Source organism: Rousettus aegyptiacus, unplaced genomic scaffold (genome assembly GCF_014176215.1).
Source record: "Rousettus aegyptiacus isolate mRouAeg1 unplaced genomic scaffold, mRouAeg1.p scaffold_m13_p_8, whole genome shotgun sequence".
NCBI classification, from domain to species: domain Eukaryota; kingdom Metazoa; phylum Chordata; class Mammalia; order Chiroptera; family Pteropodidae; genus Rousettus; species Rousettus aegyptiacus.
In genome coordinates, this window is record NW_023416311.1 from 71,193,218 (window position 1) to 71,207,911 (window position 14,694).

A 14,694-nucleotide genomic window follows, 5' to 3' on the forward strand; every position below is an offset into this window, starting at 1 on the left:
TTTTCTCAGTCTTAAGAGCTGCACAAAGCAAAGCTGGCGAGAGACACAGCAGCTGGACATCCACTGATTTGAATAGTTCTTTACAAAATGCTTTCCATGCCCATTGTTAGTGAGGAACATTGTAACAATGTTGTAACCCTGTGAGAGACCAAGGGCAAATATGATTAATACTCTGTTGCACAGACAAAGAAACTGAGGCTCAAGGAGCTTAAGTAAATTGTCCAAAGCCATGCACATACTTAGTTTAAATGTTATCCCATGCTTCCCAGGGCACAAGAGCTTGAGGGTAGAACTGGATACTAATAACAGTTTCTAAGCAGTATCAATGTAATCTTTACCACCAATTTTTTTGGGAATCTCAGATCTCCTAAACTCCAACAACAACAACACTAAACTTCAACAACAACAACAACAACAACAACAACAACAACAACAACAGTAACGACAACAGGAAGCTGTCATTGTTTAAGCACTTACCACATGCTATTTAAACCTCACAGCAATCCTAATACCTAATAGTGATATAATTATCCCTACTTAACTGATGAAAAAATGAGGTGCAGGGAGGTTTAGTTATTTGCCTAAGATAACACAACTTCTAAATAGCTGATGTAAGATTATAACCAAAGTATATATAATTCCAAAGTTACATATTTGTGTCAGGAAAAACTCAGGAACTAATTTAAGGAGTTCTCAGGGATATTCCCTTGTGTTCAGTAAGCACAACCCTACTGGCTACACTAGCATTTCCTCTTCTCCCAGGTAAGTGGCCTCATGGGGTCTGATGTGGGTCTCTGTCCATGGTGGCTCTGGCTGTTTCATTTCTGTTCCCATTTCTCTTCCTTGTTACAATGTGCTCCAGCAGTCACTCCAGTGAAGGGAGGCCCAGTGTGGACTATTCCCCCAAGCAGCGTGGCCAGTGCTCTAGTATCTTACAGAGATTTCAGCAATAAAGCTTTATATTTCCCTTCTAAAGAACTCGGACGTGAACCCAGAGAGGCAGAGCCAAAGGGCTTTGACTAGTATGCCTTTTGCTCTGCTCAAAAATTTTCTTCTCTTTAAACAGCTACTTCTCACCTTTACACAAATCATGTTGTTCCTCATTTCTCATCCCTTCACACATTCCTTTGCTTTTCATGCAAACAAGGGTCCAGTGGGTCAGACACATATGGCCAATGGGTCGAACCTCTTAGAATTAATATACCCTTTAGACCTTTAAATTCAAAACTCCATTATTCTTATTATTATACTTATGGCTTGTTATTTATGTATTGGATCCTCTCCCATTAAATTGTGCTTATGATTTTTTTAGGCACCTTTTCTTTGCAACCATACATACAGCAGAGTGTTTGATATGTAGTTTATTATATGAATGAATGAATGAATGAATATAGGTGAATAAAACTAAGAGGTTTCTAGTTACTTCTGATTTAAGATTATAGATTCCTACCAGAATCCTTAAATCAGCCCACCTCATTCATGCCTGAGGGTATTAGTACTTGTTCCCTTTCCCCAGAACGTTCTTCTTTCCTAACTTCTTCCCTCACTTCATTCAAATCCAATGTAACCTCAGAGGGAGCTTCCCCAACAACTCTATCTAAACTGTCACCTCCTGAAGATCTCTAACACCGTACTCTGATTTAGTTTTTCTTAATATAAATATTTTATGTTGGTTTATTGTTTTACTCACTAAGTTCCATGAAAGTTGAGACCCTTGTTATATTTTCTGCTATATTTCCATAGCTTTGAATAGTCCCTGGCAGATAGTAGGAGGTCAATAAATATTTTCTGTGTAGGTGAATTAAACTAAGCTTTCCCAAAAAGGGTGTGTGCCCACATGAAGAGGCTTCCTTAGTCTTTGTTGGGTACTTTAGTGAAGACTTTCAAAGTTCGACACTCTAGTAACATCTAAAATGTTCACTCCTCAAATAATTTAATTATCGATCTCTTTTTGTTGGTCCTTGAAAATGTGCATCTAGATCTATAAAACTCTTAGTTCAGAAACCATTATTTCTAGGAGTTGACAGCTGGACAGTTTCATAAGAAATGACAACTTGTATTGAAACCTGGATTATCTACCATCACTGAGGAAAAAGTAGACTTTCATGTAATGTAAATTTATTTTTAAATACCTTTATACTGAATTTTTAAATATTTTATACTAAAAGACTATTTTACTATTATTAAAAAGTTTGACAATTTTGGGGACCTTTGGATCTTGCTATGATCAGTAATAATGATTAGATTCCCCCTCCTGCCTGAAGTAAGTGAAAAGCAGACAAAATATATGAAACAATTGTTCTCCAGATATCGGACATCAGCTAATGAAAAACAGTGATTATTGAGAGATGACAAGCAAATAACATTAAGTCCAAAAATTGCTCCAAATTACTGTCTTGAGGTAGTTTCTAGGCTGTGGTGCAAGGAAGGGAACCCAGGACAGAGCTCAGCAGTCTCCTCAAGTTGGTCTGAAGCCGGAATCCCTGGTAGGCCAAATGGTCAAGAGTTCACATGACAGAGTGCCAGAGATGAGAGAGATGCACACAGAATTCAGAGATCTGTGCCTTCAGGATTCAACTAACTGTTCTGATCAGCTCATGTGTGTGTAAGAAGTGACCGTGATGGAAGGAAGAACCACTTAAAACAACCAGAAGGAGCAATCTTTCTGACTCACACAGCACAGGGAATAGTGCCTGTTCCCATGAGCAGGAATGTAAAATGTCATAATTCATGGAGCATCAGGTGAAGTACTAAGAAGCATTTTCTCGGCAGCAGAACAAAATTAATTTTACTTGAAATGCTGCTTTGGTCCTGTCTAACAAAGCTTAAAAGCAAGACCTAAAGTTTCCAAATAACTTGACCACATCCCAGAACAAATCTCAACGACTTGGTAAATATCTGGCATCTGGTAAAAAATTACAAGGAAGAAACAGGGAAATACAAGTCATAATAAGGTTTAAAAAATTAATCAACAGAAATTGACCAAAAAAAAAATGACACAAATCATAGAATTAATAGACAAAGACATTAAAACAGCAATAACTATGTGCTATATATTCAAGAAGCTAAAAGAAGGATTGATCATATTAAGAAAAGTCATCAAAGATTTAAAAAACACACAAATTGAAATTCTAGAGATAGAAACAATAAGATGAAAAACATGCTAGATTTAATCTTCATTAAAGACAGATTAGATATTTTACAGAAGACAAGTTTAGTGGTTATGGAGGCAGAGAGATACAGGAGGGAAGCGGTCCAAAGGGATATGACTGATCTTTCAGAGCCAATGAGTGTGTTCATTATCTTAATCATGGTGACGGTTTCATGAACGTATACTTATAGCAACCCCTCCCCTCAAAAGTTATACTTCGAATAGGTATATTTTATTGAATGTAAATTACAACTTAATAAGGTTGCTAAAAATATGTAGCAATTTTTTTCATGAAAATCTTTAAAAAAGGGATTTTCTTTATCTTATGTTTCTTAAAAAAGCTAAATGAACACCATTAATACCTTCTGTGTGACTCTGGGGTCATCATTATGAATACGAATTATTATTAGATAGCCTCAAAAATGAACTCAGTGTTGGAACCAATACCTGGGATTTGGTCTGCTTTTCGAGTTCTTTTGGCTCCTCTCTCTGCTGACAGCTTTCATGACCTTTCATGGACAACATCATGTCCTCATCTAATCTAAAACTTTGTTTAATGCACCACTGGCCTCAAGTATGTTGCCAAACTCTTTTACTATGGGACAAAGCTCACAGGCCATCTCAGCAGATGCTCTCATTCTCTTTACCTCCCAGTACTAAGAAGCTCTCCCTCTCTCTACTTTTTTTGGCTTGTTCTCTTTCTCCAGAATTCTTCATTTTCAATATCATTCCTCTCTCCTTCTTCATTTTCAAGATCAGTCCTAGCAGGTGGGACATCTACTGTCCTTCAAAGGCATGGCCAGTAAGCTTTCTCTGTTTAGTAAATGAATGAATGAAAAAATAATTCAATAATTCTATAATCTGAAATATGTTATCTTCCTTTTTGTCCATATATTTGAGTTACTGATCATTCATTGCTGTTTTTTTTTTTTTAAAGTGTGATCCCACTATTGCTCATGGTGATAGGGACATTAAAGACCAGGGCTCTAAGATGTTAGTCACATTAGATTTTAAGCATCTAAGTCACAAGATGAAAGGAGTAGCCTCATGATTGCTGTTGAAAATGGTATAAACTTTGTTTTGTTGTCATCTTTAGGCACATGAAAATTGAAATAATTTTTGCTTGCCAAGCAAAGAGCTAGATGTTTTCAGATTACCTTTTCTTCTCATGTTCCTGCAAGTTTTAAGTTATTTCCGGTACTTCTTTTATCATTTATTTTGAATGAAGTAAGGCTTTCTCTTCAAGTTCATTGAACTTCTCTGGGAACAAGCATGTTAATGGCATATTTAATGTTGGCATGAGCCATTGCTTTGGGTTTGTGATATTTGCTGGAACATTGCGTCCTGAATAAAATATAAAAACACACTAAAATGTAACCTTAGAAACTGAATATTTAAATAGTCATGAATGAGAGGACATAATCCAATTATTTTTTCCCCCTGGAGTATACAGAATGTAGAAATTTAAATCTATTAGATCAGTATTTGATTTAAAGAAGTGTTATGTTTCAGGAAAATTCCTTTTAAGGACAAATAGGGAATATAAATAAAGATACCTGAAAATTTCTTGCTAAAAATAGTTACAAAGGGTGTAATATATATGATAGTAAAAATCATTTATTGGCATTTATCATTGAAGCATTGGTTTTTAGAAAAGAATTGCTTTAATATAGATGAATTTAATATTGTTGCTATTCTAATAAAAATACACAGAAATAATAACCTCTCTGAGGTTGATGGCTTGTTTAATCTTGTCTTGCATTGTTGAAAATTACTTTTCTGCTATTGTATTAATTAATGTAACTTAAGAATCTGTGATCAGAAATATTAATTTTGAGAGAATAAAACAAGACTTTTTGTTTGTTTGTTTTGGTTTTTTACCTCTACTGTGATAAATTGCAGCATTGGCCCAAATTCTTCAGGCCTCCCTGTGAACATGTCTTTTGCTATGTGAATTTGTAGTTCTCCTCGACTGAAGAGAATAGAGAAGAATACTGTGTCAGTTCTGAGCCTATGTCTTATGTAATTCTTCTTCTCTTGTGCCTCTACCATTGCCATGACATGAATAAGCCTAGCCTAGCCTGTTGATAGATGGAAGATGATGAGGGACACGTGGAGCAGAACCATTCAAGCTGATCCCTCACCAAAACACAGATGTGCAAGTTAAATAAATGGCTATTGTTATATGCCACTTAGATTTTATGGTTATCTGTTATACAGCATTATTGAAGCAATAGCTAATTGATACATCCCCAGATAAAGAAAATTTTAATATAAATGCCAAAAATAATTATTCACAATGAGTTATCTAAACATTTGTAGTAAAATGCCGTCTACAAAATGTTTTGTTTGTGTGTTAAGATCCTAGATTAGAAATAATGATGGCATCAATTTCTTGGAAGAATAGAAGTTAATCAAGCCATGATAATGTCAAATTAAATAAGCATTATAGAAAGCTTAAAATTTGGATTGTCACTGTCTTACTGATTCATCTTTTATACAATGCCTATTAATCAGTGGGCAGGCATTCAATAGGTATTTGTTGAATGAATAAATAAATAAAGGAGTAGAGCTTCTTTCCCCTCCTTAACTTATTTTTCCTTTCTCAGTTTATTCCCAAAAGGCAAAGATTTAGAAAATGGCCTTCTAACAACAAACGAACTAATCAGAAATTCAACAAATCATTGTTATAGGTCAGTGATTCTCACCTGAATGTGATTTTGCTCCCCGGGGGACATTTAGCAATGCCTGGAGACATTTTTGGTTGTCATAACTGAGAAGTGGTAAGCTAATGACATTTGGTAGGTAGAGGTCAAGGGTACTGCCAGACATTCCACAGAGCACAGAATAGATCCCCACAATAAATTATTGTTTGGCCCCAAAATATTTGTGAGTCCTTTGACTTTTTGGTTTTATTTTGTCTTGCACGACTGTGGATCTTTCATGTTTCTTTTTGCCTTCTCTATGTGGTATTCAAAGATTGCTTCCACTTTTCTTTTTATTCTTTTCTCCCTCAGCCTTTCCAGAACTGCCCCTTTGAATCTCATGTCACTTTTCAGTTTCTTCCCTATAGTCAGTACTCTTACCTACCAGAATTTTTTTCAATATATTTTGACACATAAGGTGGACTTTCTCTTTCTGGAACCTATTTTAGCTTAATTCTCTCTTCTGTCTTCCATGCAGATTTTCTGGAAACCCTGCTTACATCTCTGCAAAGGCTTATGGTGGGAGATCTAGATATAGTACTGCTGTTGAGTTGGTAATTATAGATAATTTAAAGTGTTATTATGGTGAAGGTGTGGGATTTTTGTATGTGTCTTTTTTTCTTGTCGGCCTGCACAGTGCTTTTTGCAAGATAGGTGGAGAGATTCAGGGTCAGATGGCAACCATTATTTTAGCTATCCAGAAGAGATGTCATCTGTCTTTTAACTTTGCTTACAGTATCCATGTAGTATAGAAGTTTTGCAAATCTGTCTTTCTTTGTTGCTTGCAAATTTAAATGTTTTCTCTCCCCATGATTGTAAAACTAATCTATTTTTCCCATTTTTATTTTAAGTAATAAAAAATTTTAAAAAACGAATGTATTTACATTGCGGGAGATAGAAATCTAATTTTTCTTATAATTACTAAAGTAACTAGTTATATAAAATAATATATTATTCAGGGATATATGGATCTTTCCCAATTTCTTAGGCTAAAGAAATATTAAAACTTGTATAAGGAATATGTAAAGGATTTCGATTTGAAAATACCTTGAATGCATGAGCCAAAGCATGGGATGCATGACTGAAACCAAGTTTATTAAACAAAGATTGAGATCAATATTAATAAGAAATATACCCTTTTCTACATAGGCATTTGGATTCGGTGCAACTTGTGCCAACTTGTTAATAACTATTTAAAATAAAAGTGTTTAAAGACTAGTAAATTATTGTACTTTATGCATTCAATCAGGAGTGGCAAATAAATTTTGGTTCATCTGCAAGCTCCAGTGCATTGATAATGGCTTCCTAGAACACTGGGTTAAAAAGGTTTCTGAAGCCAAATTTAAGCTCGGTTGGAAAGAAGGATATAATGACTACTGATAGTTAGAAGTGGGGTGAAGGTTTTGTGAATGCAACACATTTGCTATCTCCATTAAGTGCCTTTTGTCATGATCATTATTATCCAGGGTGGTATCTGGCACATGATAGAGCTTGACACAAAAGCTAGGCTGTCTGGGTTTTAATCTTGGTTCTGTCACTATGTTAGCCTTTTTGGGCTGCTGTGACAAAATTTCACTGTCTGAGTGGCTTGTAAACAACAGAAATTCGTTCCTCGCAGCTTCTGGAGGCTGGGAAGTGCAAGATCAAGGCCCCAGTGTGGTCGCGCTGTGGTGAGAGCCCTCTTCCTGGTTCATAGCCAGTGCCTTCTCTCCGTGTCCTTATATGGCGGGAAGTGGGTAGAAAGCTCTCTGAGGTCTCTTTCATATGACGCTAATCCCATGCATGAGATCTATCCTCATAGCCTAAGCACCTCCCAAAGGCCCCACCTACTAACACAATCATCTTTGGGAGTTAGGATTCCAACACATGAATTTGGGGGACACAAACATGCAAACCAGAGTAGCCACTTGCTAGCTTTTTAACCTTGAGTATATTATTTAACCTCGGTGTTTCACTTTCTTCACCTGTGAAATGTGGGTAGTATTAATATCTACTAGATAAAATTATTGTAAAGAATAATGACTTTTATGTAAAGTGCTTAAAATTGTCCTTAATTTATTATAAGTATTTATTATTATTATTACTGTTGTTGTCATTTATATTAGTATTATGATTATAGATGCTAAATAAATAATTTGGGGATAAATATATTTGACTGTTTTATTACAATGTTCCTTATGTGCACAGGAAATTATACTAGTGTCTGTGAATCTGTTAACCATGTTTTTGGAAAACTTAGTTATACTTAATAAGAAAATCACATCCAACATGTTACTGTGTTCTGCTTAGTATCTATTTACTCAAATTTCAGAAAAATTAAATAGTTTTTAGGTATTAGCCTTGCAAATCCAGATCTATAGAGAACCCATTTCTTTACCAAACTCAGAAAAGGTTAGTGGGAGGATGAATATGAGGTGTTATGAACTTTTCAGAAGAAAGTAGTAATTAAGTGCAGGGCCCTAATATCATTAAAGGTGAATTAGAATATTCTGACCTTTGACATTTATCTACACAGTTTAATCTGTATTAGGCTAATAAATTTTAAAAGGAATTAGTTTAAATAATAACAGAAATCTAAAGTATGTCATATTTAAATAAACTTTGGACAGCAGCTGCTATAGGGGAGCAAATGAACTTTAATCCTATTCTCAGGAAGAGGTTTTTGAAAATAAGGAGAGCATATTTCAATTTGTTTATGTGAAATTAGCATAAATTTAGTCATACCGTAATTAGATAATTTTCACAACATTCAGTGCAGAGAAGGCAAGCAGTCATCAATAGTGCAGCTGGGAAAAGCATTGAATTTAAGCTTTGCTTTAAATGAATATGTTTTGTGTTCTGTTTTGGATGACTTCCTGAAGTCAATACTCATTGACCTTAAAGGACTTCTTCAGCTCTAAAAAGATGTCTATCCATGGAAATAATATTTAGGGAGATTATGATTGGATTTTAAAATTCATATTCAAAATTGACTTCTCTTTAAACGTAATTGTTATTTTTCAGGAAACGAATCACATGAAATTATGTAACTGTGTTTTGTATTTCTTGTTGGAAATTTTAAAGATTATTGTTAAAGCCAATTTATGCCCAATGTGTGAATCTCAAACGAGCAGCATCACCATCCCCTGGGAGCTTGTGGAAATGCAGACTCTCAGGCCCAGCTTAGACCTCTTGAGTCACAATCTGCGTTTTACCCAGATCCCCCGGCGATTTGTAAATGCATTCAAGTTTGAAAATTGCCACTTTATATGGCTGGACAATTGAATGAACTGAGATTTTTGCTAAGCACCCGGTAGATGGGGAATCCATGACACAATTTAGACTGGTAGTCATTTAGATAAATACAAGTTGAATAAGGTGGAAATAAAATGTTGCTCAAACAGCATGCTGATTTTTATGAAAAGAAGGTCACCTGAAGGTATTAAAATGAGGAAAGGGAGTCTGATCAGTGTGTATCATGGTTCTTCCTGTCCCATCACTTAACATAATTAGAAACGTATTGTATCTGTTACATGCTTTTATAGTCAGATGCACACTAAACAGCTCGTTGCATCTGTTTAGTGATTCAGGATTTGGATTTTTATGGGAGAAAATTATCTAATTACGGTTATGACTAAATTTATGCTAATTTCACAACCCTCATTTCCCAGTCCTCCATGGAGGGTGAGATTAGGAGATTAGGAAATACCCAGAAAGGGCATGTCAGGTTTGCTGTATGAATTCTGTAATCACTGGCTAATTTAAAACAAAACAGCCATACAGCCCAACCCACATACAATCATCCTGTTGCCTTCTGCAGACTCTCTTTTTGTTAAGAGCTGATATTTGAGGACGTTTATCCTCTCCTTCCTCAGTTTAAAACACCAGTGGATTTAAAGCTCTCCTTTGTATGACTTGTCATGCAGTGATGATAACTGATAGATTATCTCCCACCTCCTGGAGACAGAGTGAGCTAACGAGATTTGAGGACTGCCTCTGCTTAAAGAAGCAGGACTGATGAATGCACTAGTGACTCTGTTGACCCCAGTAAAAGGATTTTTATTGACAGCCTGTTGACATAACAAACAAAGGGTTTGTGATTTAAGCTATTTCTAAGCCCTTAAATAAATAAGATCTTTTCTAATAGTACTTACTTGTAATTTGTCTTGATAAAACATACCTACCACTTTCCTGGAAGCTCTCTCATTGTTTTTAGTTATTTACAAAATGTGCCTTTGTCTAAAGATATGTGTATATTATATATAATATACATATTTATGCATATTTTTTTATTCCTCCCCCGTTTCACCCCCAGCAAAACTCAACAACATGTAAAATATGGATGTTGTAATTAATTTTTCTATTTCAATGTTATTGGAAGATGGAAATAAAAGGGTTACATCAGAATCCATCTGGAAATGTTCTGCTGTAAATCATACTACACTGGTGAGTAACAGTTGTTGCCTTGGTGAGCTTTATTGCCATTTGCTGATGCAGCTTGCTCTAGCCAACCTACCACAAGGGACATATAATGGGAGCCCCATATTCAAGCCCCTCTTAGAAGAAATCCATAAAAGAGCAGAGATGTGAACTCAGCAATAAATTCTAGAAGCATTTGTGCTGGAGCCATGAAATGATACCAATAACTCCTTAGTAACACATTACAGGGACAATAAAAGAATTTCACCAGGTTGTTTTTTTTTTTTTTTTTTGATGTATTAAGGCTATTTTTAATTGAAACTCCTCAAAGACACAACAGAGCATGTGCCAGCAGCTGTTTGCCCATTGCTTTCCATTCGTTTCAGATTTTTTCTTGAATTCTACTTATTGTCTCACTTAGAGGTCATTATTTAGAACACCCTTGAAGACTGGTTTAGCCATACTCAAGGGCCCCTAGTGGGTTCATCCGTTTCTAACAAGCTCCATTCTTGTGGGAAGGGAGAACTGAGGCGACAGTGTAAAGGGTTTGGGACCTCTTTCCCTCTTTCTCTATTCCATAAACTCTCTAGTTAGTTCCCTTTCTATTCAGTGTTTCTCAGAATATGCTTTGTGAACCACCTGCATCAGACTTGTTAAAAAGGTAGACTTCTAGGTTCTGCCTGGAATCATTGGAAATAATAGATTTGTAGTAGGTGTTGCCATATTTTACATATGAGGAAACAGCCTCAGGAGGGCCTGTTTCCACCCTACTAGGTGCCCATCTTTTTATTTTCTCTGTCATATGGCGATGCAAGGCTGGGAATGTTTGTATTATTGTGGCTTTGATGTTTTTATCTTTAAAAAAAAAATCTCTCCATGTTTTTCTTTGTGGGACAGTCTAGTAATAAAGGCAACAGGAAAAGAAAATTATAGTATTTCATGTTATCAAGTCAACTATATTATAATGTTTCTAATCAGCTGGATGATCTTTCCATTATATTGTAAGAAATATTCTTTTGTATAACCTTCAGCATTTTCCTAGTTATATAAAGAGAGATAAAACAAATGTGGTAAGATGTTTAAAACTTATAAATCTAGGTAAAAATTTCTTGGTTCCATTTTTGAGTCTTTCTTTTTCTGTCGGTTTGACATTTTTCAAATGAAAAGTTGCTGGGAGAGAAGAGAGCTGCTTGTCTTCCTCTTCCTCACACCTTCCCACCGACTGGGAAGTGGCAATTAGTGAGTGACAGCCTTGCATTTAGAGTCAAAATCCACAAGTTAAGGAAAGATGATTCTTCCCTATGGTCCTGGATCATGTACCTCTGTGCAATATAATGCACAACACAGAAATAAACATCTCTCTTATTTAAACAGGAGACAAAAATAAAACAAAGCAAAAAAAAAAAACCCCCCAAAACATGTGATTGTGAATGTGGTTTCTGCAGCCAGATTGCCTGGGTCCAATTTTAGTTCCACTGCTTGCCAATTAGGCAAGGTATTTAAAGCTATGTCTAAGTTTACACATTTAAAATGAGCATACTATCATCTTCCTCATAAGGTTGTTGTGAACATTGAATGATCATAACATGTGCAGTGTTAAAGATAGTGTTTGGCATATAGTAAGCACTCAATAAATGTAATTATTATTACGTATTTTTAGTACATGCATTACATGTATTTCAATATAGTTATTAAATGCCAAAAGAAATTGAATGATGATTAAACCCAGACCTGGCTCTGAGGGACACTAGGCAAGCTCATGTAGTAGAGAAGTAAAAAGAAGAAAGTGGGTTTCATGTTGGTTTGGGATTTGAGATAACTCAACAACAAAAGAAATGTTCATGCCAAACTAATTTATGAATCTATATTTTATGTAATAAACAGCCTATAAAAAGGGCATTGAAAAATAAATTTTGTCCATTTACTTTCAGACTTCTTGTGCTAGCAAAAGCCAAAAGGAACCTCTGGGGCTATCAGTCTGTGAGTGCCCAGATTATATTGCTGTCACCCTGGGGTCAGTGAGGGCCAGTTGAGAGGGTTCTGGCCTGGCAGGTGAGGACCAAGACTACTACTGGCTATTTGATTTCTCTGATTTCAGTTTCCCTATCTGCAGGAGAAGATTTGATTTTAAAGGTCTGCTTTAGCTCCAAGATTTTCAAGTGAGCATTGCCCTGAGGAGTTCTTCAAATTTAAATAGAAATCATTCATGACTATTTCAGATTTCATTTCTAATAGAGCATATTATTGATATGCCAGCCCTCTGATGCCTATTGACTTAGCCCCTGCCCTCACCTTCAGAGTCTGATACACTTGGATCTATCTGGGTGAAAAAGTCTGCCTTCCTGCATGGATCTAGTTGCATTCATTCATTCATGTGATACATTTTTATGTGCTAGGCCCTATGCTAGGCATTAGATACAGTGATGAACGAAACAGCCAGAGTCTCTGCCTCTTGGCATTTCAAGTCCTATGTGCAAGTGAGACAGCCAATAAATAAGAAAATAAACAAAAGAATATATAATTATAAAATTATGTCAGATACTACAAAGGAAGCCGAGTTTTACTTGATAGGCTAGGAGATTTTTGAGGACATGCATTTAGGTCTTCATGTAGAGGTGAGAAAGAAACGGCCATTTGAGGAGTAGATGGAAAAGCTGGGAGAATGAACCAAGTGGAGAGAATAGCCTGTGCCAAGCTAAAATTACCAAGAGGTTTTTTTAGTTCTAGGATAGAGAATCAATGCTTTGTGTTCTTACTGTGACTTTTGCAACTTAAACTTTTTCTAATATGTTTCTGAAAAGCAAAACAGAAACTGAAAAAAATACTAAAAAATTGTAGAAATTAACTTGTTCATTATAAAAGATTTGGAAAATACAAATATGCCACAAAGAAAGGGGAAAAAATCCTCTTATTTCATCCAAATATAATCACTTTGGTATTACTAGATATTATATCTATATCCATCTCTGCATCTATATCTCTGTTGCTCTCTATATAAGTCTTTTTCTATATATATTTCCAAGGTTTTATTTATCTCCAAGAAATCATACAGACTCTATCATTACAACTTGCTTTTTTATTTGTGAAGCAAATCCCAGGCATCATATCATTTCTTCTGTAACTATTTCAGAATACACATATCTTTTTTGTAAGGTGTTTATACTGCACTGAGGTGGTGAAGGAAGTGACAATAATGTTGGTGTCAGTCATTGCATTTAGGCCACCAAGAATAATTGGGCAAACAGTTCTTATTCTAATAGCTTTCTAATAATAGCAACAATAATCACAGACATTTATAACACAACTTTTTCACTCCCCTTTTCTCATTTTCTGTTAGGAAGCATTTTTATTCATCTTTTATAGATGAGGAAATGGAGGCTCAGAGAAATGACACAGACTTCCTCAAGTTGACATAACATGTTATCAGTGTTTGGTCTGAAGTCTGTGCTCCGTCAGCACACCGCGATACCTTCTGACTGCCAGGATGCACCAGTGCTCCCAAGTTCCAGTTAACAAGATGCTTTGGGATTTTAATTGGATATTAATGTATAATTTAGATCAGAATTGTTCTCTCAAGACAAAGCATACAAAACCAAAGTAAATATTTGATGATACATTTAGTTAGATTCCACTTTTGAAAACTTACTGTCATATACACAATACAAAATAATTATCCCCTTCCAAAAATATAAAATATGCCCTTAAATTCTAGAAAAGATTGCGTACCAACTAAGCTGGTTGGTTTCCTTTCTGCCTGTGTGTTTTTAGAGCTCTTTGTAAAGTAACTAGTACGGTCTTCCTTACCATGTAAATTTGAACACAGATTTAAGGCCTCAAGCCATATTGTTAAAGAACAAAGAGCTAGACGTGTGATATACAGAAAGGTAGACAGCAATAGATATGGTCTCCTCTCCAGCAGGGGAAATCAAAACCTCCTCCTTGTTGTTCCTGTCTGTCTCAGCAAACTGATGACTTGGATGCATTCTGAATAGCTCATCTAAAATGGCTGGAGGCAAGCAGACACTTGAGATTTTATAATCAACCTTTAGCCTTCTATAGATCATTCTTATGCACAGAGGTACCTTTGAGAGGCTGAGGATCACGCATGGGTTTTGCTGGGGATTAAATTGCTCATCTTTATGTGCTGTTAAAAGTTTTTCTATCTGGGTTGCCAGATTGTTATAGAGATAGAAAAAGAACTGTTTTTTTAACTTGAAAAATTTCACTATACTATTAATAAGAATAATGAGCATTTCCATAGCTTTGGAGTTCATCAGGAGCTTTTAACTGTCTTAGTAACTCATTGAATTTGGCATTATTTTCACTTTCATTTTTTTTTATTATGAGGAAACTGAAACTAAGGGATAGTGACCAGAAACTACATCTTTCAAGACAGGTTCCAGTGTTTTCTGTAACAAAATCTGTTATATTTTTGCTTTT

The 14,694-nt window shown here is 35.4% G+C and overlaps 1 protein-coding gene across 17 annotated transcripts in view; it reads left to right on the forward strand.

The window, feature by feature from the left end:
- The window catches only part of ZNF366 (zinc finger protein 366), a 264,426-nt gene that overhangs the window by 60,687 nt on the left and 189,045 nt on the right, over window positions 1–14,694 (forward strand). For 16 of the 17 annotated variants that reach the window (XM_036225246.1, XM_036225243.1, XM_036225257.1 and 13 more), the window contains exon 3: window positions 10,151–10,281. The exons of the other annotated variant lie outside the window; for it this stretch is intronic. The gene's annotated coding sequence lies outside the window, so the exon portion shown is untranslated. The remainder of the gene's footprint in view (window positions 1–10,150; window positions 10,282–14,694) is intronic. 17 annotated transcript variants of the gene reach the window in all.